General features: G+C 42.1%; 1 protein-coding gene across 3 annotated transcripts in view; it reads right to left on the reverse strand.

The window, feature by feature from the left end:
- Positions 1-15,921, reverse strand: part of PIP5K1B (phosphatidylinositol-4-phosphate 5-kinase type 1 beta) — a 100,475-nt gene extending 84,554 nt beyond the window's left edge. The window contains exon 1 of one of the 3 annotated variants that reach the window (XM_072151344.1): positions 15,564-15,921. The gene's annotated coding sequence lies outside the window, so the exon portion shown is untranslated. The remainder of the gene's footprint in view (positions 1-15,563) is intronic. The other 2 variants (XM_072151354.1, XM_072151329.1) reach the window with 2 other exon arrangements.
- Positions 15,922-26,957: the final 11,036 nt, after the last annotated feature.

Here is a 26,957-nt window from a genome sequence, read left to right on the forward strand (position 1 = left end):
GACAAGCACTGTCACCTCCTGTGTCCCCTCCTCCTTCTCATAGATTGTAAGCTCTTGTGACCATTGCACAAGCACTGTCACCTCCTGTGTCCCCTCCTCCTTCTCATAGATTGTAAGCTCTTGTGACCATTGCACAAGCACTGTCACCTCCTGTGCCCCCTCCTCCTTCTCATAGATTGTAAGCTCTTGTGACCATTGAACAAGCAATGTCACCTCCTGTGTCTCATCCTCCTCATAGATTGTAAGCTCTTGTGACCATTGAACAAGCACTGTCACCTCCTGTGTCTCATCCTCCTCATAGATTGTAAGCTCTTGTGACCATTGTACAAGCGCTGTCACCTCCTGTGTCCCCTCATCCTCCTCATAGATTGTAAGCTCCTGTGACCATTGAACAAGCACTGTCACCTCCTGTGTCCCCTCCTCCTTCTCATAGATTGTAAGCTCTTGTGACCATTGGACAAGCACTGTCACCTCCTGTGTCCCATCCTCCTTCTCATAGATTGTAAGCTCTTGTGACCATTGCACAAGCACTGTCACCTCCTGTGTCCCCTCCTCCTTCTCATAGATTGTAAGCTCTTGTGACCATTGCACAAGCACTGTCATCTCCTGTGTCCCCTCCTCCTTCTCATAGATTGTAAGCTCTTGTGACCATTGAACAAGCAATGTCACCTCCTGTGTCTCATCCTCCTCATAGATTGTAAGCTCTTGTGACCATTGAACAAGCACTGTCACCTCCTGTGTCTCATTCTCCTCATAGATTGTAAGCTCTTGTGACCATTGTACAAGCGCTGTCACCTCCTGTGTCCCCTCATCCTCCTCATAGATTGTAAGCTCCTGTGACCATTGAACAAGCACTGTCACCTCCTGTGTCCCCTCCTCCTTCTCATAGATTGTAAGCTCTTGTGACCATTGGACAAGCACTGTCACCTCCTGTGTCCCCTCCTCCTTCTCATAGATTGTAAGCTCTTGTGACCATTGCACAAGCACTGTCACCTCCTGTGTCCCCTCCTCCTTCTCATAGATTGTAAGCTCTTGTGACCATTGAACAAGCAATGTCACCTCCTGTGTCTCATCCTCCTCATAGATTGTAAGCTCTTGTGACCATTGAACAAGCACTGTCACCTCCTGTGTCTCATTCTCCTCATAGATTGTAAGCTCTTGTGACCATTGTACAAGCGCTGTCACCTCCTGTGTCCCCTCATCCTTCTCATAGATTGTAAGCTCTTGTGACCATTGGACAAGCACTGTCACCTCCTGTGTCCCCTCCTCCTTCTCATAGATTGTAAGCTCTTGTGACCATTGCACAAGCACTGTCACCTCCTGTGTCCCCTCCTCCTTCTCATAGATTGTAAGCTCTTGTGACCATTGCGCAAGCACTGTCATCTCCTGTGTCCCCTCCTCCTTCTCATAGATTGTAAGCTCTTGTGACCATTGTATAAGGACTGTCACCTCCTGTGTCCCCTCCTCCTTCTCAGATTGTAAGCTCTTGTGACCATTGAACAAGCATTGTCACCTCCTGTGCCCCCCCTCCTCATAGATTGTAAGCTCTTGTGACCATTGCAAGATCACTGTCACCTCCTGTGTCCCATGCAGTCCACCCATGCATAGAACGTCAATCATAACTATTTTGTACCTTATTGAATACATGTTATGTCAGGCTCAGGTAATCACTATTCATCAATTGAACTCCCTGGGAATAGGTCAATAACACAAACCTGTGAGACCACCACAGTAGGCACAGGACCACCACAGCAGGCACAGGACCACCACCACAGCAGGCACAGGACCCCCACCACAGATGACAACAAACACCTTTGGAATCAAAGGCTCCTCCACTCTCCTCATTTCTCTCAGACTTTGCCAAGTCTGCTAGTGCGCATGTGCAGCTGTATATATTAGAACTAGAGAGACGGGTCAGGAGGGGAGGAGGAGCAGAGACCCCAGTAAAGGTCACATGTCCTGTCCTCCTGCCTGTGCCTTGCCCCGCCCCCTTTTAGTGTAATGTGATTCCCCTGCTGCTCCCTATATGTTAAATGACACAGGACACGGCAGCTTAGAGGAGACAGTGACCGGCTGCAGTGTAGTGGGTCGGGGTGCACGTGACTGCTCTGTGCGCTCTGCTGTCCGCTCAGCTCCTTACACACTAGCAGGCGGCAGCTGCACATCGCTACTGCCCAGAGCCAGCGCCTTTTTTGGAGAGTAAATCAGCCTCTGCATGCGTCATAGACGCTTGTAGAGGCGTTATCGCGATCTCTGATTGTAAGGATCAATACAACATTATTAATGCAGTCAATTAAATTTACATATACTGTATATATATGTATATATATATATATATATATATATTATTTATAAAATATAGTATAACATATAATATATATATATATATATATGTATATATATATATATATTACATATATTAATTTACTAGTATACTTCAAGAATAAATGTGCTCACATTTATGTAACATAATAATTCCAGCATTAAAGGGCTATTTCCATTTTAGTAAATAAATGTTATTGTTTGTGTGATTAAAAGTTATACAATATTTCAATTTACTTTTGTATCAATTCCTCACTGTTATCTAGATTTCTGCTTTCTGTCATTCTATAGGAAACTTCATTGTTTTTTCCAGTGGACAGAAATCTGACCATGTTCACACAGGTGCATGGCTCGTTATATCACACAGCTCTGATTACTCTCTATGATACTAATGAGCTGTACACCTGTGTGACCATGGTCAGATTTCTGTCCACCGAAAGTAAACCTAGAAACTTCCTATATGATGATAGAAAGCAGAGATCAAGAAAACTGTGAGGAATTGATACAGAAAGTATATCAGAATATTGTGTAGTTTTTTATAATACAAACAATAACATAAATTTGCCAAAATGGGAATACCCCTTTAACAATGAATTATTAGAATGCAGCAATACACAGCAGAAAATTATGGCTGAGAGAATTGACTCTAAATAAGGTATGTACCACAATCTTGAGAAACTTTCCTGTTTGATTTTTCAACATCCTTATGTAAGAATTATTTTCTAATATCTCCTTTATGATGAAGCAGCTTCATTATTTCACAGCCATAGACAACATGGATATGAATATCACTCTTTAAAGGAAACCTACCTACCACTTTATAATGGCAGTTATAACCCTCAAATACCTTGCACCAGCTCAGATTGAGCTGATGCCAGAGCATATCTTCATTATTTGCAGAAACTGCCGTATTCCTTATTAAACTGTTTTATTCTTTATATTTAAACCACGCTTCGGCGCCTGCGCAAATTAAAATTTTTATCCTTGCCGGTTTCACGCGCGAAGTAGCGCAGGCGCGAGTGTGCCCGAGAGCTCGTGACGTCACCGGCTCTCTGGCACCTCCTAATCAGGCACGCGCATGGTCGCGCACATGGTGGGCCGAGCACGTATCATGGTGTGGCAAAGAGTGGTTGAAATATAAAGAATAAAACAGTTTAATAAGGAATACGGCAGTTTTTGCAAATAATTAAGATATGCTCCGGCATCAGCTCACCCTGAGCTGGTGCAAGGTATTTGAGGGTTATAACTGCCATTATAAAGTGGTAGGTTTCCTTTAAAGGGGTTTACTTTGTATATAAATGAAATAAATTGAATTTAGCAGATATAGACATAGGGCATCACTGGGCTAAACAGAATATGGAGGTTACTTGACCACATCAACGTGTGTAGTAAATTAACAACAGCATTGCAGTGACAGGGGTGAAAAGGTATGAGTCCTATGCTTCCTACAACCACTGTCTACTTGATGGCAGCGTGCTAAAGGTGGCAACTGAGCGGTAGTCCCTACACTGGTAAATGCACACAAGACAGACAAATTTAAGGCAATGTCAACAAACCGAGTCAGATGCAAGATAAGAGTGAGGTACTAAATAAGTAAGCAACAAAATGGTCAGGAGTCACAATAGACAGAAGTAGTAAGCATGGTAACACTGAGAATCAATATCAGGCCCTGAACACTTGGAATGCCTGGATGCCACCATTGTAGGCCAAAGGTTTGGCCAGCAGTCACTCCAGTGCATGTTTTTAGTCAGCGATACACCTTACAAATACACGCTAGGTTTGGTATTGAACAAGGAAGATCAGAATAAGCCATTGCCAGACACTTATGGTAGCAGCTCATCTCCTAGGGCAGTGATGGCTAACCTTTTAGAGACCAAGTGCCCAAACTCCAAACCAAAGTCCATGTAATCATCGCAAAGTGCCAACACGTCTATTTAGCCTAAAATCACACCATACCACTCTATAAGGGACATACATGATACCACATGATGACCATTACCAGTACAACAAGATAAATACCACCATAATGATAATAAACAGACCACTAAAGAAAGTCCAACATCAGCAATTATATCACAAAGCAGAAGCAAATACAGCGGGGGACACTACCCCCATCCAGCGAGGGACACTACCCCATCCAGCGAGGAACACTACCCCCATCCAGCGAGGGACACTACTCCCATACAGGGGCAATATGAAGGATTGTTGAATTCGGCAGGGGCTGTGTAGGGTAATGTGTATGTTGTAGGGTGGAGGGTGGGTGCACTGAACAGCAAATCTACATGGAATCAGGCAGGTGAATTTACCATCAAATCACCACATATGACACATGTCTGTTGCCACATACATACATATATGTATATATATGGTCACAGACATCTGTCATACAGGGCAGTTTGGGACACTAAACAATAAGGACCTATAGTTGTTTAGTGTCCCAAAGCTGCCTGCCTGCTGCCTGTGTAATACACACAGAGCAGCACCTGCCTGCTCCCTCCTGCTCTTCTCTGTACTCACTGGGCACCAGCTGCTGTGTGCTTGAGCAGTTCTCTCTCTCACTCTGCATGTGTTCCCGGGCTGCAGGGGGAGGGGGGGGGAGTGGAGGGGCGGGCACTGACCTGCTGCTGTGTCTCTAGGCAGCACTGTTGAGCACAGAGCAGGTCTGATGCAGCCCACAGTAAGAGAGATCACTGGAGCTCTTGGGGATCGGCAGCTTTTCCTGCCTGGCCAGTTCTATAGAGACAGCAGTGGAGATGGTGCGCGTGCCCACAGAGAGGGCTCTCTGGCACGCGTGCCATAGGTTTGCCACCACTGTCCTAGGGTATCAAGGGATGGGGCATTGAACATGTCTGATCCTTTTAAGCTTAAACATCTTCAATATCTTGGGGATAATCAAGGTATCTCCATAAAGATTTTATAGTTGCTTGAAATATGCAGGCTAACCCAAGGCATTTAGACATGTCCTATCTTTTCCAGGGCTACGGAGCGGTACGGTGCGGCACCATACCGCTCCCGTACAGGGCCGTGAGCCCATAGAAGTGTATGGGGGACTTATATAGGCCGTACATACGTCAGCCGTATATACGCCCCCCATACATGTGTGTGAATGTAGCCTAAGTGTAATCTTGCCGCTAATGAGAAAGCTTTAGGAAAATTGTAAAATAATTAAAATTGTGATAGTAATTCAAGAAAATAACCAGTTCTTCTGGTGCCTCAGTTTCTGGTGTAGAAGCACTGAAATAAATGCAAATTCTTGCGCACTGCTATTATTATTGTGACTATGCCACCTCCACGCCATGTGGGCATGAAGGAAACACACAAAGGGATGCGACCACAGACGGAGTAAGTGGGATCGGGCCGTTCCTGCTACGTGCCAGTGTACTTTTTAAAAACCGTTTTAAACAAATCTACGCCGGGTCGGAGCTGCCATAGTAATTTCCACAAATGTGTGTATGTTTGGGCTCATATATCACCACTGTACAGCAGCCAGTGAATGTGGATTTTGCACACACCAACAAACTAAAGTAAAGATTGTCTACACAAGGCAATTGCTTACAGAGTTTGCAAGAAAATAAAAAACCCTGTGAAATGCAATATTGATTCAGAGTAAGTTTCTTGTGCTTAGCTTTTAGCAGAGGCAGTCAAACTAAGCAAATGCTCTGTTATATATATGCTGATGTTTAAAGTCATGTGCACACTGACAGAGCAGTTTATCAAGAGTTTCAATGCCTTGAGCAAAATAGGACTTGACAGCGCTTTTATGGCCGCCTTCACTGTGGAATTTCTACATCTATATTATGTGAGCTGGAACAGATTGTCCCCTGGAAAAACCATTCATTTTACCTAAAGCATAAAAAGCATAAAGGTCCCAAATAAATAAATGGAATAATGTTTGGCTGCAATGGTAAGTACCTAGGAAACCCTAGCTGAAAACTGACTTCTGTGCACGCACAGCGGACTACTATTCAGCCAATCAATCAGAATATTGCTGTTTTCCACAATGAGTGGCAGTAAAGTGGCTGTAAAGAAGCCTGTGCCTTGACCTGTGACATGCAGCAGTTTCTGGAGGGAAGCTGAGAAATGATATTTGTAATACATGTTTTACTCTCTGTCATACAAGGACAGATTACATTACACGGGCAATTAAGATGCTAGGCAATGACTGGCAACACAGACATATGAGACTGTGGTCATGCGTTATACAAAGCTATAGGTGTGTAACTTACTTCCATTACAGATTAGTGCCACATGATGCAAGAATGACACCAGCCAGACATTTCTTCTACAGAAATGTGTGCATTTGAAAAGGGTTGCTTCTGTGAGATGGATTTCTCCAACTCTCATTCAGGGTCAGAAACATAGTACAACACAGAGATCATTGGTTCCTCAGTGGGAAATCTTCTAAATTGGGAAATCAGGAAGGGTTAAAATAACACCATTTTGAGACCTATGGTTAGCAGTAATATGAATATATTCAAAGGCAAATTTCATTGGACTTCCCTCCTTTAACTGTCCGAAGTTTTGATTCCGTTTGATTTCCTCTCTTTATAGGGCAGTGATGGCAAACCTTTTAGAGACAGAGTGCCCAAAACAACAACCAAAGTGCCAACATGTCTTTTTAAGCAGTAACTCATTGTAACCTTCTCTTCCACATCTTTTTATTGTATCGGCCTCCTGAGGCCAGCAATACAGTTGAAAGAAGGAGGGCAAATTGAGACCATCATTGTAGCTTCTCTCCAGGGTCTCTGTGTACAGGAAGAATGGTTGGTCCAACAGGATGACGGGGGATTTAGTCCTGTTTGGTGAACTCTGTCCTGGAGCGATGGCCTGAGTGCCCACAGAAAGGGCTCTGAGTGCCACCTCTGGCACCCGTGCCATAGGTTCGCCACCACTGTTATAGGTGATAGGGAGACCTATATGTGCCCTCAGTAATGTAGCACCTTTGAGCAACTCTGCTATCTACTCCACACGTAACCCAAGCAGCTAAACTTTGTTGACATCTCTTTGCAGGGTACAGCAAGTTATGCAGGATACATTGAAATGTGTCAAGACTTAATGAGAGAGGTGGATGCATTCCTGACACTTTGTTATTAATGTCCATGTATCTCAGCAGGGGTGAGAGAAGCTTAGAGAGGTCAAATCAACAAAATTACCCATGTGTGCTTTTAGGTCCCATTAGCAGGAAGCTACAGATATACAAAACTTTCACGTTCTCAATACAAGTTGAGAATTCTGTTAACAGTGCAACCTACTAATAAAGACTTTATAAACACTTCCATCTTTACTTTAATGGACAATTAAGCCACTATAGATAAAATAATAAAAACAGTCTGCCAGTGGTTTTGAACATAAAAAGTTGCAGGCAGTGTTGGGTAGCAGCAATAGTGATATTTGGTGCGTTGTCAGGAGCAGCAGGACTGTAAAATGCATTTATGTTCCAGGATTGTAGCTGGATTTGGAGCAATCAGGTGCACTAGTGTGTAAGATCTCTTAAATGAAATTCTCCACAGTCCGTCCCTACCCTTTGCTCTGAGTAACAACTGTAGCAGGATTTTGGTTGGATATTACAGAAGAGGGTAGGGGATGTGGAACAGTTTGAATGCAGAGATCTAAGAACTCTGATTAAACAGGGCAGCTCTCAAGCTGCTGCCTAACACAGTCTGCAGCGTCCTGTGGTCAAAACTTCCAGTAAGACTCCTTTTAATATTTGTCAAATGGAGGTTGAAGCAGCGGTGAACATATTTGCAGAGCCACCCAGAGAGCTAATAACTTACTGTTCTGTTGAAGTGGTTGGACTCAAGCATTTTTTAATCAGATCTTTTTATTGACCTCCAAAACCATTTTCAATTTTCTCATACAACAAAACAAGTACAAAAACAAGGACACATATAAACCAGAACCTTGCCAGTCTCGGAAATCTACTTATTCAACATGACTATTGAAAGAGTGAAAGTCCTTGACCATTTAATACTGTCCGTGTAATGGAGCACAGTGACTCTGCTCTTAGCTTAAAGGGCACCTGTCATCGGGAGCCCTTTTTCTGGCTCCCCCATGTCCCCATAGAGAATAGTGTACACATGGCCAAAAATACAATGTCCCCCATATCTTCTCTCCCTTCTTCACTTCCCACCTCAGGACGTCGTACATGAGACTAAGGATGCAGTTCTGCATACTAACTCGCCTTTTTTTTTTTGGAAAAAGCCAGTTTTACTATAAAAACTCTTTGGCAATGTGTACACTATTCTCTATGGGGACATGGGGGAACCAGAAAATGGGCTCCTGATGACAGGTTCCCTTTAACACATGCTGGTAGACTACCATTGAAGGGACCAATTATTATGTCGTTCTTGGTTTCTGCTCTTTCTTCCAAATGATCATTGTATCTTAAATAATTCACACCATACACTATTCTTGCTCAAACAAAGATTAATAACTCTACCTTTATCCAGGGGCGTAATTATGCATTGATATGTACATTTATAGACCCAGATCTGTCCCAGTAGTTGCTGACCACAGAGGTAAGATATACAAAAGAAATTATAGATGAGAGATTACTAGTTTTGCCATTCTGCTTGCCCCTCCCTCTCCCCCAACATTTCTTATCTGAGCTGCTGATTCATACTGTGTACTATGAAAGAAGAACACTGTTATATTATTCAGTACATAATGCATTATATGTGCATAATATGTGGTGCAAGTCCTCCATTCTGTAGTGTATCAGGTCAGATGCTGGGGCCCCCTGACACTGTGGGTCCTATAGCAGCTGCTATGACTGCTATTGCTGTAGTTACCTCCCAGCCTTTATCCTCAAACAAGGTCATGTGTCAGAGCTTTCTGTGTATGTAGCAGAGCATGATGATTTCAAAACAGTGGATACAGATGTCTCCTGCACAGAATAGTGAGGTACAAGATCTCCCCTGTTCCTCCAACCCAGTCTTTGATTTAACAGTACATTTTCTGCCTCTATCCTCATGCTGCTTCCCCCTCGGATCTTTGTAAATTAAACCGCATACTAGACAGATTTCATGGACCAACCACAGTGCACCAACCACGGTGCACAGTACAGACTATAGACTTAATGTAACTGTTTTCCTATGATTTCTTCCACATATTACATGTTCCCTGCTCCTCCATGTGATGGAAGCTGCCAGGCTAGTCACTATATACATCCTGCATGTAAACTGTGCAGTGATCAGTGGGTTTACTCGTGTGGAAACTAAATGGATTTAATGCTAAATTACTTTGAGAGAGAACGCAAGGCATCATGGGATCTGTGGGAAAGCTAACTAGCCTCAGCTTAAGGACATAGACAGACAATAGTCTACGCCCACTTCACCTCTAGCAAGAAATATTTTTGTCAAACACTTTCAGAACAGAAAATGCCATAACTTTGGAAAAAAAGGGTGAACAGCACAAAGTAGGCATCGTTCTGTTTGTTTCCAATGGGGGAATCACATATAATAATTAGGTAAAATCAATGTAACTTTCCAGTTACGTTTTAATGCATAATTCTTGTGTTTTTGGTACTCTAGTGCATGACCAATGGACCAGTATAAGTTGCCTGATATAATGTGTGGCGAATTCCTACAAAAAAACAGGGTAGAGTCCTACCTCACAACATCATCTCCGATTTATGTGTTACAGCCAATGTGGAGCCTGGAGCAGGAGCTCCAATAAAGATACAGCCATGGCTGCTGGGACTCTGCATCTCAAATACAGTCTGTAACAAAGTTTGGAGCTGCTGTTTTATGGTAAAGGAGAAGCCCCTTCATATTTATTACTATGATGAACGGAATGCCGTCCTGGCACCGTGGTCGGTCCATGACAGTTTATATTTCACAGACAATTTACTAACTGCTAAACTACTTAGATCTAATTACTGAACACATGTCTCATTGTGCATGTAGGACAAGAAAGTCTTCTGTATTTAATAGAGTGTGCTAAGATTGGATTTAGATTTCACCTACAATTTCTCTTGCTGATGATCTACTGGATCTCCATAACCACTAAAAGCTAGAAAGAGGTTTTATTTTCTAGCAATGTACAATATTTTTCGCGTTAACATACCTCCCAAACGCCCCAGGTCCGGTAGGACAGTCCTGGATTTCCATCTTTCTCTCGCAGACCCAGATAGTGGGTGCTTTATAGAATTGAATACAGTGATAATGCAGAGAACCGTCAGCTGTCTGCATTATCACTTGGGCCACAATGTAACAGGGAGCTATAAGCGGCACAATGTGAGCAGGAGATGGGGGGCACTAAGGGGGGATTTATACTGTGTGGGGGTGGAGTAAGGGGCAGGACAAAATACAGGGCAAAAAAATCCACTTGAGACGCACCACATCTTTTGTCCCCTTTTCGCCTCCACAAAGGTTGGGAGGTATGTGTTAATATTGGAACGACACATAATATATCAATAATAAAAACAACATAAATGAGCATTCCATCTATTAGTTCCTTATAAGAATACCATATGGAGGGGTGGGTCATACTTTCTTCAGGCTCCTATAAGCTGTTAACAGTACTTTTGTTTGCTGACTTTAAGAGGACCTGTCACCCATAAAAAAGGCACTAGGAGCTGCTTACTAAGGTAAGCAGCTCCTAGCACTAGGCCATTTTTAGCAGTGATAAACTGCTAGCTTTATCAGAACTCTCCGATAAAGCTAGCAGACACTTCTGAGCAGTACAATAGGAACGCAACGCACAGCAGTCCGGCATATTCATGAGGGGGCGGTCCGAGGCACTGCTTCTCCCCCGGACCCCCCTTCCCACTACATAGGCGGGCTTTGCCTCCTACTCCGCCCCCTGCTTTGAGCGCAGTCCGGCGTTCCTATTGTAATGTGCAGCAGTGTCAGCTAGTTTTATTGGAAGGTTCCGATAAAGCAAGCAGTTTTTTATGGGTGACAGGCCCTCTTTAAGTCAACTTGAAAATGCACTTCTGGTAAGATCATGATAAGTTATGTTTCTCAAACCATCAGCCATATTAGATTGAATACCATAGAGCAGATGGCTCCAAGTGAACTGTGTAGCTCTACTTATTCCTGTTCTGCAGACAGGAGGTCACTTCAGTTTGCTTTCAGATATATACTTTTTGTCTATCAAGAGGTGATATTAGATCCTGCTATACTGGTTTTGTTGCACAGCTCTTTCTACAACATAAAATATCATCTATTCTGTCAGTTAGCAATAAAAGAGATACATTAACACAACCCTTGTAACAAATTAACTCATTACCTTACTATTGATGTAAAATCTGAAAAACACAGCAAGATGGAGCCATATTGGCGTTAGCAGCTGGACGGGGGTGTAAGCAAGGCGACCCCAATTGTTACTGTTATATTTTAATAGTGTATTATATTTAGCGTAAATGTAAGATTTAAATTACATTCAGACTATTTACAAAGCCAATTAAATATTATGTATGTGTTATCAAGAGATGGAATATGATTAATAAAGATGGATGATGTGGACTTATGGTGAGTGGGGTAACTGCGAGAGTGATGATAAGGTGGCAGTATTAGTGGGGGTTGCAGCTAAACATTGTGATTCAACTAAAAACAAGGGTTTTACTTGTTTCTGCACCTAAGAACAATTTGTGGCACAAAAAATAGTGAAATTACAGATATGTGACTTTTTAGGTGCAAATACAAGCACAATGAAGCCTTCATAATTGTAATAAATAAGCAGAATCAAACTGTATCAGGAATTCAACCCTTTCTATAACCTTCTCTGGGTACAGTCACTTTGCTAAGAAGTTATTGGTGAGCCCTTTTCACATACAGGGGCTATCCCACTGTAGACACTATCCACCACTGTTTCTTTCCAGATTAATACATGCAAATTGTTTTACTCTGCTACAGTATCCCTGGCAGTACCATGAAAGAAGTGAAAATCACTCCAATTATCCAAAAAAGGAACAAGACTCACAGGATTATATGCTGGGCCTGGTTTTCCAGAGTGGGATCAGCTCCAACAATGCCCTGTATTGTAGAGTATAGAGCATAGTTTTTTTTAAAGCGAACCTGTCATCAGCCAAACGGCTGGTAAGCCCATACACATTCATTATAGGGACTATTAAGTGTTGTCCAGGCATGTCCTTATAATGCTTCAAATCTGGCTTTACGCTGAAATATATATTCGCTGACAGGTACCAGTCAAGGGGGTTGCGGTTCGGGGTTAGACGAGTCAAGCGCTCAACCATCCTCAAGGCCACTGCGTCATGGAAACCATGCCTCCTTCCATCACTCGAGCCTCCTTCTGCACTTCCCTATCCTCTCTTGTTTGAAATCTTGTGCATATGCAGTGCACGTTTCTCCCTCCGGATGCACGTAGGGTTGGAGGTGAGATAAGAAGCGCACTACATGTGCGAGATTTTATACAAGAGTGCTGAAGGAAAGGGAGGTGCAGGAGATATAGGAGGCAGAGCCGGTAGCTCGATAGAGGGAAAGAGGAGGTGTTCATGACGCAGAGGCCTGGAGGGTGGGTGAGCCCTTGACTCCTCTAGAGCGAACCCAAACCCCTGACTGATAACTGTTCGTGAATATAAGTTTATTTTTCAATATAAAGCCAGCTTTGAAGAATTATAAGGACATGCCTGGACAACACTAAAAAGCCCCTATAAAGTATGTTTGTGGGTTAACCAGCCATGCGACTGGTGACACGTTTGCTTAAATATTCCTCCTACTCGAATATATGAAATTACAGGCAATGTTATGATCACACAATGATTTGTTTCATGATTTGTGAAGGTTTTCATTCTAGATGATTACAACATAATCTAAAAAAAGACTATTAACAATCAGGCTTTTTTTGCATTGATCTGTATTCAGTGCTCCTATTGATCGGTTGTTCATCTGTTGGATATATAAGCAACATTATGGTATTTCCAATAGCTGCATCTGATAACAACCGAAAAAGTTCAACAATAAAGACCTATGTTTTCAGTGATCTCTGTCTGTGGCCATTAAGTAACACAGTTTCTCGTGTCACATTAACAAGGTTAATAGCAGTAATAACCGGTTGAAATCATTCATTATGGATGAGTGTGAAGCCATTGGGGGTCTTTCTTTTTGTTTCTGCTGTCATCACATTCACATGATGAGCTTGAATCTCATTTTGAATTGCATTTGAATTGCTTGAAATGCGTTTTAAAATACGATCCAAGAGCATTGTGTGACTGCGGCCTCATCCTGAATCATCCTTCCCTACTTCTCCAATCCAATGTTTATACTGCATATATTCTGTGGCTACTTTTTGGAATATATATATATATATATATATATATATATATATATATATATATATGTACGAATGGAAAAGGCGGGCAGCACTCCAAGGTTCAAATCAAACGTCAGTGATTTTTATTGAAAGGGGTAGCGACGTTTCGGTGTTGGACACCTTGAAATATATATATATATATATACATATGCATAGAAACAAAAATTTGTATGAGAAACCATTTAACTCTTTACTGTTTGAAGCAGGAAAGTTGTAAAATTGTTAAAAAAAAAAACATTATTTTTTTTTATTATTATACTCCAGCCAGACATAAAAACCGGGTCAACAGGAAGGTGAAGTACAATCACCTGTCAATACGTGGGGCACATTAGGTAGTAGATGCACAGTCAGTTCCATAGTTTGAACTGTTTTTGAAGGCAGAACAATAGTCAAGTATGAAACAAATTATGATGGCTAGACAACTGGGTTTTTGTGGGATGTGCTCGTATACAATAGTCACTATCAAAGGTGGTCTAAGAACCAACAACATGTTATACTCAAAGGGCTTTAAGATAGTCCATCAATTTGATGTTTTGGAGGCTTCTAATAAACGTATGTGTCATTTATTTACCTTCTCTACATAACTTTTATGAGTTGCTCTGCTCACCTTCAGATGAGTCGCATAGCATTTATGGCTTACAAACAACCTTTATTCCAGAAGAAGGGCAGCCAGGATTGTGGCTGCAAATCAGTCAACATATGTTCTACAGAAAAAGGGAACTGGATTTTATGATACAAGATATCCCAGAAAGTTAAATATAATCCGGTCTGTTAGTACAATAATAGTACATTATGTATTGTTGTAAGGCCACAAATGTACTTCTTTAAACGATGCTTCCATATGTGCAAAAAAGAATAATTTTAAAGAAACTTGCAAACACTGAAAAAGAAAAGACAAGGCCTGTACATTCTCATAGGTGTTGATTGTACATGTAAGAGTTGCAATAATTTGAGGATTTGCAATGCAATATTAACTTATAGTAGTTTATCATATGATTCCAAGTATATGCAAGTACATACACTCCCTATGCAGGTACATAGGAGAACTAGAGCATATGTGTGCATGAGTGGCACCCAGGAGTTCAACAAGTGTGTTTACTGGACTCCAGGCCCACACAAACCAGTATACTACATCATTTACTGTGGGATGCAATATTAGGTTTTACATATTTAAAGGAAATATAAGATTACAATTCCAGGTATTATGAAATGTCCACATGTCCAACTAAGCTTACTATGTAACACTCAGTATTAGCCTTCATGATAAGATATATGTTAATAGCTGGCGTCTACTACAAGTGAAATAAACAAATGTCTAATATTCAGACATTTTCTGCAGATTTAGATGCTGCTCACATACTGTAGTACAGAGGGAAAAATAAGTCCACACACCCATATGGTAAAAGTCGATATGTCTCCACAATCTACTAAATAACACCTTCCACACAGCAGAAAATGACAAAGTCCAAGTGTAAAACACAGATATCCTTAGAGCAAACATCTTGTACACAGTACACAGTACACAGTGTACCAAGGTAGGCAGGGGAAGAAGGTGGATCTGAGCAGCAGGGAGGGGGTGATGGCAGAAGAGGAGACCACTCTGTTTTTTAGAAATGGATGTGGAATGAGATGGTAAACAGGAGATTCAGACCCAACTCCTGCAGTGTAAAACATGACATTATTCCATGTTTCCTTCTCACATTCCCAATCTGACGCCACTAACAAAGGTAACTGCAGTGTATTCATGGATTGTATGAGCAATGCACCGCAATATAAAGGTAAACTTATATAAGGATGCTTATTTGTCCAGTACTAGGGAATGGCATACTATGGACGTTCATAGAGATGAACCATTAATTCTGATGAAAATGAACAACAATAACTGAGGGAAGAGTCCTTCTAAAAATGGGGAGAAGAAGCAGTCACGGTTAGCATATCCCCAGGTACCAAAACTTAGCGCTCACCTCATTGATGCCGTGGTCCACTAAATGCTGAGGTTCTGTCACCATGTCAATTCCATGTGTCCTTCTTTCAGTCAAGTAAATGAAAATGCGCCACTTTTGTGTCTGTACAGAAGAGCCGAGACATCCAGTTCCTGCGTGCAATGTGTTGTTCACTACATAATATGCCTACATCCACCGTGACAGCGAGCCGCCCCCGCCTGTCTGATGGCTTTCACTCAATGCTAAACTGGCGTCGTCGCTCAGCACACACTCACTTCCAGTCACATACAGCATTGCACTGGTCCTACAGCAGGCTCCTCCTCAATGGCCCGCTCCCCCTCCCTGCCTCACTCGCTTCCTTACACAAGGCATCACATTCTCATACAGAAAGCCAGTGTACTGCAGACATACACTGCCTATATTATACATTGTGTGACTCACAGCGTGTATGAGGGGGGGCACTGTACATTTAGGGATCTGCGTCATCTCCTACAAAACATACAGCATGGATTTATTTATCCTCAGGACTGCCTGGCTGCTAACTGATACATGAAAATAAATGCTGTTTCCATTTTACCCCTTGAATTTCCTGATCTTCCACCCTTAGCCTGCATTCAATAAAGATAAGCATCAATCTAGACATAAATAATTCAATACCAGCACTATATAATAAATATAATACCAGAACTTTAGGGGCCTCACATTCACACGTATATATATATGTTTGTATGTATGCAGTGCCCGCTCTGCCTCTGAGTTCTGGGCATGGTACTGTGCCAAGAATGTGAGCAGCCCCTAGCTGTTATGTGAGCTGTTTAACTAAGCTTTATTGTCCCCTTGTTAATGCACACTGCCTCTTTGGATCTTTTTTATTCTTTTTATTTTTTTTGCTTCAGTCTAGCTCCCTCTAGTGAATCTTTTTGACCACACAACCAGTGGGTTATTGCAGATGTTACAGAGCTGAATTCCTTAAAAAAAAACTGTACACAGGAGTCACTTCAGGGATCCAAGAGACTCAAAGGCCATTACAGTGACTAACTTCATGCACAGAATAAAGTTGGGGCCTGGTACAGATTTTCCTCCGTCTATCTACTCTCCGATATACTCTCTACCCTTTACACAAGTACAGTGTCACTAAAATGTAACACCCAGTTGTCCATTAATTTATCCAATTATTGGAATCAAGGCCAGATTAAGGTTGGTGGGGGCCCTGGGTGCAACATCTGGTGGGGGCCCACTGCATGTAGTCCAGACAGGGAACAGCAATCGCTATATACTGTCCAAAGTAATCACTATATACAGTTGCCCCAGTAACCACTATATACAGCTCCCCCAGCAACCACTATATACAGCTCCCCCAGCAACCACTATATACAGCTACCCCAGCAACCACTGTATACAGCTCCCAGTAATCACTATATACAGTGCCCAGCAATCACTATATACAGCTCCACAGCAATCACTGTATACAGCTCCCAGTAATCACTATATACAGCTCCCATAGCAATCACTGTATACAGTCCCCCAGCAACCACTATATACAGCTCCCCCAGCAATCACTAATTACAGCTTCCAGTAATCACTATATACCCCCCCCCAGTAATCACTATATACCCTCCCCAGCAATCACTATATACAGCTCCCCCAGCAATCACTATATACAGCTCCACAGCAATCACTGTATACAGCTCCCAGTAATCACTATATACAGCTCCCATAGCAATCACTGTATACAGTCCCCCAGCAACCACTATATACAGCTCCCCCAGCAATCACTAAATACAGCTTCCAGTAATCACTATATACCCCCCCCCAGTAATCACTATATACCCTCCCCAGCAATCACTATATACAGCCCCCCAGCAATCACTATATACAACCCCCCAGCAATCACTATATACCCTCCCCAGTAATCACTATATACCCTCCCCAGCAATCCCTATATACAGCCCAAAGTAATCTCTATATACAGCTCGCCCAGTAACCACTATATACATATCCGAATCTCCCACATTTGGTGGGGGCCCCTTTAAGACCCCCTATGATCCGGCCCTGATTGGAATAACAGAGGTAGCACACAATATAGGACCCTAATCACAGACTTGTTGTGTCCTGGGAAATTATTGATTTGTTTTAATGTTACAAAAGGAGGACCAAGTGGCCACAATCAGGGTCGGACTGAACCGCGGGATTGCCAGGGAAAGCACCAGTGGGCCCCGACTCCTGCTGACTCCGCCCCCTCACCACATCAACTCCGCCCCCTTTTCCCCTCAGCACTTCATCTCTGTGCCTGTCGGAGTAGCAAGCAATGATGATGCAGAGAGCTGTAAGCTCTCCACATCATCATTGTGCCTCTCTGCTGCTGTATACAGCAGGTTGGCAGGCGCGATATGATGACGTCATCTCCTGCCAGCCTGTTGTACACAGCAGCACAGAAGAAGTGGAGCTGCTGAGGACCGTGGAAAGGTGAGGTATGTGGTGTTTTTTTTAAAACTATGTTCTAAAGAGGAGAGGGAGGAGAGTGGGAGAGATGACGGAGCCCAGAAACTGGGGGGAGGAAGGGCAACAAGATTGGAGAGGGGAGCGATGAATGAGAGGGGTTGAAGGGGGTACAGAATACCAGGGGGTCCCACAATAAGAGCTGGAGATACATTGGGGCCCATAATAAGAGTAACAGATACAAAAGGGCTATGAAATGAGAGGGAGATGAGAAAACCATAAATGAGAGGGGGAACAGAAGATGAGGGGGGCAACAAGATAGGGGGAGATGAGGGTGGGTTAGAATAAGAGGGAGGAGGTGAGGGGGAATACGAGGGGGAAAATTAAGAGAAGGTAGATGAGAGGCGGCAAAGAAGATGAGGGGGCCCCACAATGAGAGCAAGTCAGAAAAAGAGGGGGGAGAAGAGAAGGACCACAATAAGAGAGGGGATGAGAGGGGACCCACAATTTTTCAGTGTGGTCTAAAAATGTACTGTATATACTCAAGTATAAGCCATCCTGAGTATAAACTAATTTTAACACAAACTACTGGAAAAACCTATAAGCCCAGTATGTATCCTGCAGCCCCTGCCCCCCCAGTATATAGCCTGCAGCCCCTGCCCCCCCAGTATATACCCTGCAGCACCTGCCCCCCAGTATATAGCCTGCATCCCCTGCCCCCAGTATATAACCTGCAGCCCCTGCCCCTAGTATATAGCCTTCAGCCCCTGCCCCCCCCCAGTATATAGCCTGCAGCCCCTGCCCCGCCCAGTATATAGCCTGCAGCCCCTGCCCCCCAGTATATAGCCTTCAACCCCTGCCCCCCCACTATATAGCCTGCAGCCCCTGACCCCCCTAGTATATAGCCTTCAGCCCCTTCCCCACCCAGTATATAGCCTGCAGCCCCTGCCCCCCAGTATATATCCTGCAGCCTCTGCGCACCCAGTATATAGCCTGCAGCCCCTGCCCCCTATATATAGCCTGCAGCCCCTGCCCCAATATATAGCCTGCAGCACCTGACCCCCCCCCCAGTATATAGCCTGCAGCCCCTGCCCCCAGTATATAGCCTGCTGCCCCTGCCCCCAGTATATAGTCTGCAGCCCCCGGCCACCCCAGTATATAGCCTGCAGCCCCTTACCCCACAGTATATAGCCTGCAGCCCCTGCCCCCAGTATATAGCCTGCAGCCCCTGCCCCCAGTATATAGCCTGCAGCCCCTGCCCCAGTATATAGCCTGCAGCCCCTGCCCCAGTATCTAGCCTGCAGCTCCTGCCCCCAGAATATAGCTTGCAGCCCCTGCCCCAGTATATAGCCTGCAGCCCCTGCCCCCAGAATATAGCCTGCAGCCATTGCCCCCCCAGTATACAGCCTGTAGCCCCTCCCCTATTAATGCTCAACCTATAAAAAAATAAAATAAAATGTGAGGGTTTTTTAATAGACTTGAGTATAAACCGAGTTAGGTTTTTTTAGCACATCTTTTGTGCTGAAAACTCGGCTTATACTCGATTATATATGGTACATTTAAATATTTTCATGTAGCAGTAGGTGGGCCCCCCAATTCAATTTCACTGGTGGGCCCTTGGTCCAACAGTCCGACCCTGGCCACAATGATAAAGTTGGGGGTAGGTGGAAGTCCTTAAAATTACGATTCAGGTTTCTTAGGCCATATGCCCGGGGCAAGGACCTCAAAGGTAGCATTTAGTGAAATATTCCTTGTGCCAAGGGGAAGAGGGGTTGTTAGAAGGTTAACTAGTGGCTCAATAGCTGGTGCAGAACAGAGGAGTTTGGGTCTAATTTGCTCTTGTGCTACAGGTTCTACAGTAGGGATGGTAGAACCTGTAGCAACATGGCTGAACAATTGCTATAATTGGGCCCTGAATGTGGAACTTTATGGTCTTTTAGATAACATGATACAAATAAAAAGAGTAAGGGTGTAGGTTTCTGTGCTCTAGGATATGATTCTGCTAAGGCAAGGGGATGGAGCTCAATCTTTCCATATCAAAGGTGAAATTTTGCAGTGGAGACAGTCACCAGATTTTGCCCAATTAAACTACTAGCCCCTTCAGTAAGGGTATAAAATGTCCTTCTAAAATTCCCTCTATTATGTGAAATCCCACATAATAGCCATTCACCTATAAAAGATCCTCTCCAAAACCGTATCTTTTGCCTGTGAGGAGTTCAGAAGCTACTGGGTGAAAAGCTAGAACTTTTTAATTTTTCTGTTTAGATGGATGTGTGAGGGCTTATTATCTTGCGGGGCAAATTTTTCTTTTTAGTGGCACAATTGAATATTCAATGCAATGTGATGGAAAGCTGTAAAAAAATCCAAGTGCAACGAAAATGACAAAAAAAACATATTTGCTGTGGTTTCTTGTTGACTCTGTTTTTACAGTCTTCATTATGCTTTCAAATGACACTACCGCTTTATTCTTTGGGTTGCTATGATCACAGAGAAACCAAATTTTTATAGGTTTTATTATGTTGTAGTGGATTTTTAAAAATGTAAATGTTTTTACAAAAAAAATATCATTTTGCCAAATTCAGAAGTTTTTCATACTTTGGTGTATGGACCTATCCATAAATATTTATGGATGGAAAATATGGCAAAAAGTAGTGATTTAGATATTTCGGTTCAGTGGCGTAACTAGAAGCTGATGGGCCCCAGTGCAAAGTCTTTGCCAGCCCCCCCACTATAATGTATGGTTTATAGTACTAGTCTTCTCATATGGGAAAGTGACACCATAAGGGCCCCCTAAACCTCTTGGGCCCAGGTGCGATTGCAACCTTTGCACCCCCTATAGTTACGCCCCTGTTTGGGTTCTGTTTTCTGTCATGGTGTTCATGGCCAGGAATAATCTTTGTTAACTTTTGATTTTGATTGTGTAATTTGTAATGTGACGATGCCCACTATATATTAAACACTATTATTTCATAGCCCCTAGAGTACTTTAACTCTGATTGTTTATACAATATATGAAAACAACTACTGTATTGCAGTATTTAGTAATTTTACTGCTGATCTCTAATAGCCTGCCAATGGCCATGGCAGCCTATTGGCGTCCAAGATGACGTTGTGGGGGGTGCCGGTCAGTCATCCAAGATGGAGGCACCCACCAGCAGCATTGTTAGGTGCCACGGTCGGGTTCGATCACAGCACTTAACAGGTTAACTGCTACAATTAGTGCCAGCACCATCTGTGGCAGTTAGAGGCAGGTGTCAGCTGTGTCATACCAGATTGTGTAGCAGTTACCTGTTGGAAGCCACACAGGCCATTACTGAGCCATCTTCCTTTTAATATCTATAATAACCTCTTAACAACATATGACATGCTGATAAGTCATGGTTTCATTAAGCTTGTATGAGGAAAGCTCAGGGCACAAGTCTGCTATTATACAGACCTACTGGGGACACAGTTTTGCATAGATGCAATAAGTAAAGACACTGTATTATCTTCCATCACATCATCACGGGTCCTGTCCACTAGGAGGAAATTGCAATTGTATATATATATCGTAAATGATGTCCCCTTCTGCCTGGGATTCTCAAGTAGGCAGAGACATTTGGGGGTTAGTATAGATCACTACAACTTCTCCCTCCTGTCCTGACAACATGTGGGATTTGGGAGTGCCAGTGTATGAGCGATAAATTGCACGAGAAAAAGAGTAGTTATAATATGTAATTCCCGGTGTAAAGTCCATTTGCAATGATTAGCAGAAGATAAGAAAGTTTTCCTTGAACTAACAGGAATCTTCTTTATTTGCTCAGTAGGTAATCCAGCAATATAACAATTGTAAAGGAAACTATTTGTTTAGGATAATAGAAACTAAACATCATTGCAGGGACTCTAATACTGCTGCGAAGCATGGAATATGCAATTCTGGCGTTAATCATACTTGTATGTTTTAACAATGAATAAGCTTCAGGTATATGCTGGCCCTTGGGAAAGAGAGTCCCCTTGCCTCCATTTTATGTGCATGTGATTTGTTTTAAAAAAACGTCATTAATATATTTGTCATTTTAAACAAAAAACACAAGAAAAACAATTGCACCACTTGTATTTCTGCCAGTTATTTTTACTCTATTTTGTGGGGTATTCTGCTATATCAGAATTCTAATTTATTTTATGGGACTTAAAATATCCATAGACAGTTAAGCCTGGAGGTGGAATCCTATCACTTATAATGTAAAATAAATGATTGATTAAAACATAGTTTTATAGATAGATGGGGAAATCCTTTCTGACATAAGATTGGAATTACTCCTGTACAGTCAGCTACTAGTACTCTTCCCCAATGCTTTGCGTCAGGAACCTGCATTTGTGGCTGGTTCCTGCTTTGCTATGGAAATTCCCCCTATGGGACATGTATTTGCCCAACCTTGACTTGGACAGGCACTGTCATAGGAACATAAATGATGCCAGGATGAACAAGCATGCTATGTAAAGCAGCAGTTAGGTAAAACCTGAGTCTTTACACAGAATTACTCCGAATGCTTAAAGGAACTTTGTCACATAGTAAATGCAGTCTCTTTGGCAGGCAGCATGTAATAGAGAAAACAAAAGAATATACATGTTTATGAAAAAAAGTTTAGATGAATTGATATAAAGTTAAGTAATATCAATGTCAAAGTGATCTCAGTGCTGACATGGTGCATACTCAGCTGGCTTCACAGGCGCACAGCACAAATCTCATATACTCGTCAGCCAAAGTAGGGACAGGTCTGAAAGAAGTAAATTTGTTGTTTTTATTATTTGAAACTGCATTATATTTTATTCTACATTGTGGGAGAAATGCAGAGCATTTAAAAAAGAAAGGAGCTATATTATAATATATATATACACTCACCGGCCACTTTATTAGGTATACCATGCTAGTAACGGGTTGGACCCCCTTTTGCCTTCAGAACTGCCTCAATTCTTGGTGGCATAGATTCAACAAGGTGCTGGAAGCATTCCTCAGAGATTTTGGTCCATATTGACATGATGGCATCACACAGTTGCCGCAGATTTGTCGGCTGCACATCCATGATGCGAATCCCCATTCCACCACATCCCAAAGATGCTCTATTGGATTGAGATCTGGTGACTGTGGAGGCCATTTGAGTACAGTGAACTCATTGTCATGTTCAAGAAACCAGTCTGAGATGATTCCAGCTTTATGACATGGCGCATTATCCTGCTGAAAGTAGCCATCAGATGTTGGGTACATTGTGGTCATAAAGGGATGGACATGGTCAGCAACAATACTCAGGTAGGCTTTGGCGTTACAACGATGCTCAATTGGTACCAAGGGGCCCAAAGAGTGCCAAGAAAATATTCCCCACACGATGACACCACCACCACCAGCCTGAACTGTTGATACAAGGCAGGATGGATCCATGCTTTCATGTTGTTGACGCCAAATTCTGACCCTACCATCCGAATGTCGCAGCAGAAATCGAGACTCATCAGACCAGGCAACGTTTTTCCAATCTTCTACTGTCCAATTTTGATGAGCTTGTGCAAATTGTAGCCTCAGTTTCCTGTTCTTAGCTGAAAGGAGTGGCACCCGGTGTGGTCTTCTGCTGCTGTAGCCCATCTGCCTCAACGTACTGTGCATTCAGAGATGCTCTTCTGCCTACCTTGGTTGTAACGGGTGGCGATTTGAGTCACTGTTGCCTTTCTATCAGCTCGAACCAGTCTGCCCATTCTCCTCTGACCTCTGGCATCAACAAGGCATTTCCGCCCACACAACCGCCACTCACTGGATGTTTTTTCTTTTTCGGATCATTCTCTGTAAACCCTAGAGATGGTTGTGCGTGAAAATCCCAGTAGATCAGCAGTTTCTGAAATACTCAGACCAGCCCTTCTGGCAACAACAACCATACCACGTTCAAAGGCACTGAAATCACCTTTCTTCCCCATTCTGATGCTCGGTTTGAACTGCAGGTCTTGCAGGTCTTGACCATGTCTACATGCCTAAATGCACTGAGTTTCCGCCATGTGATTGGCTGATTAGAAATTAAGTGTTAACGAGCAGTTGGACAGGTGTAGCTAATAAAGTGGCCGGTGAGTGTATATTACTTTATGTTAATTCATGAAATTATTATGCTCAATGTTTATTAATAATGAGTAATTTGGGGCTGTATTTACGTCAATAAATTATTCTGCTCATTTTTTATGAATGAATTCAAGGGAACCTTTATTTTTATTATCTTGTAGTTATCAATTTTGAAGGGGGAAGGGCAACTACATTTTTAGGAATTAATATTATACTGTGTATTTTATCAGGAAGGCTATATTAGAATTAATTGTTAGCATACACTTTATTTCTAGATGACTTGGAGGAGGATAGGATTAAATTAATTTATTACACTGTTAATAATTAAGTCATCTGACTTCAGAGACATACTATATTTTAAGACCTACTGTATTAGAGGCACATTTTAGCTTGAAAACATCTTGCTAAAAACTGTCTGCATCTTATAGCCTAAAGGTCAGGAGGACCCAGCACTGCCAGACCCTCCCAAATGCTGTCCTAGAGATCAGTGAAAGCGCTGACAAAGCGCTTCAAACAATCTCCCAGAGAGAAGGACCTAGTGTTATACCAATAGCATTTGAGGTCCTCAATCCCTTTAGTGCCCTTTGGGGTGGAGCTGTGTGTTTGTGTGTGGAAGAAGCAGTGCTCAATGTGTTAATATGATTTAATGTATGTAACAGACCTGAGTGAATGAGTGAATCAATGTAACAAAAGGTGTGTGAATGGTTGTAGCAGAGCTGTGTGTGAGAAAAGGGATTTAGTAGTTTGCGAGTGAATGGATGGATGTAGCAGAGCTGTGTGTGAATGAATGGATGGTTGTAGCAGAGCTGTGTGTGATATGCTTGTGTATGACCAACAGGAAATTTTAAATTTTGTCACATACATTTCTCCTTTTTTTGGGTGAGTAAATCTGGGGTGTGTCTTATAGTAAAGCACATTTTATAGTCTGAAAAATACAGTACATTAAGCAGGGAAGCATAATGGTGCAGATGTATCTTTATAGTATTGTATAAAGATGTATTGTATTTTTATAGTGCTTTTCTTTGGCACATTTTTGTGCCTAATTTAAGTTAATCATTTTTGTCTTGTGTTATATGCACACAATTATTGGGATCTTTTGCAGGCTTTTGTGTAGGCTTATTTACGCCATGTGGTAACTATGAACAAATGAACAAATGCTGACCACCCAACACTTAGAATACAACATGACAAGCCACAATATTGCTCCACCTAAAAGTTGCAACAACCACTCCAGTTTGGATTCAGAAGTCTGGATGATAATGTTTGGTGACGCAAAAAGAGTTTTACAGATGAAAAGCATTATCTAGTGAAGAAGGATAGATCTCTTGTTTTTACATATTTTTATATTCCATTTGTTTGCAAACTGTAGGCTCATATGATTATTTTGTGTGGGTTGCATACACATCCAGTTTTTAGTTAAATTGCATATTTTTTTCCGTCACAAAAAAATAAAAAAAACTGTTAAAAAATGGAATAATAAAAAATAAAAATAAAGAAAATAAAAGCTATGTTGTTGATTTCAGATTAAATGGTTGTGTGGTATTTTATTTTCACAAGTAGAAATATATGATCTGATCAATGATCTGGCTGGATCAGTTTTGGTTTTCTGAAATGCTTCTTTCACCAGCATGTGGCTGGAGTTTTTTGCACCATAAATTTATTTTTTTTGCACAATTATCTATCAAATTTGACTTAGGCTTCACCACATCTGGCAAATACAAATAATTCCAACTTCCAACACAAAAAGGTGTGCACAATGGGACACATTTACTTACCCGTGGCTGGAGTTCACCGAAAGTTCATTGTCCATGTATAATGTACTGTGCCGCGATTCACTAAGATCGTGCGCCCGATATCCTGCATGTGTCACTTCCCCGCTCAGGTCCGATGGAGTTCACCTTCTTCTTCCTGGTGCATGTAAGTGCTTGGACTTGTGACACAATTTGAAAGTTAAATCCCGCGCTTAGTCCGAATCAGTCGGATTGTCCGACTGCAGGCCCCCTAATTTGTGTCGCACGGAAGCCAACGCTGCTGCGCCAAAATCTGATCACCTGCAACACAATCCCAGCACCGACACCTTTTAAATACTTGTCCAAGCCATGCAATCCCCAAAAACGGTGGAAAGTCAGACGAAAGTGAGCAGCGCGACCCTTAGTAAATAAGCTCCAATGAGTTTAAATGGCTGTATGAAAAAATGTGCAAAAAAGGCTCAACTATGAAAAAAGGTGCAAAAATACCAGCAGCCAGGAACTTTTGAAGAATGCACTTTATTATGAATTATGTTATACCATTTATAAGGAGACCTTTATGCATATTTTAATTAAAAGGGAGATCAATGTATATATGAAAATTCATTTGGGGAAGATCTTTGTATATAAATTCTATGGAATAGCGCTGCTATTATTCAGTGGGAAGCATTGTTTACAATTCAGGGGGCCATTGTTTATATCATAATTTATGATATGTCTATATATTTTAGTCAATTCTGCATGAAGGGTGTATGCTCTTTTTGGATTCTTACTGTTGAGTAATTACCTAGAAACTACAGGTATTACACATGACACATGCAATGTTATATTAATGGAACTGGACATTAAAGCCCAATCTGGCTGCATCATTAAGGGGTGACAGTTCAAGAACTTACTTTGTGACAGATGAAGCATTTCCAAAACTGACCTGTAGTTTACGTAAATCTTACCATATTCTTGCTGTGCTTGCATACTGTGCATCCCAAAACACTCCCAACTCATATGTTTAATGTATCAATAAGCCCCCATTTACCTAATAGAGGTTTTGCCTTTTTTGGGCTAGGATACAGCAGTAAATAAATTTACTTTCTTCACTGTGATGATATAAAAGATTGTTTTATTCCATAAAGCGGGATCCAGTTAAGAAAAAAA

This window comes from Engystomops pustulosus, chromosome 1, assembly GCF_040894005.1.
Source record: "Engystomops pustulosus chromosome 1, aEngPut4.maternal, whole genome shotgun sequence".
NCBI lineage: Eukaryota > Metazoa > Chordata > Amphibia > Anura > Leptodactylidae > Engystomops > Engystomops pustulosus.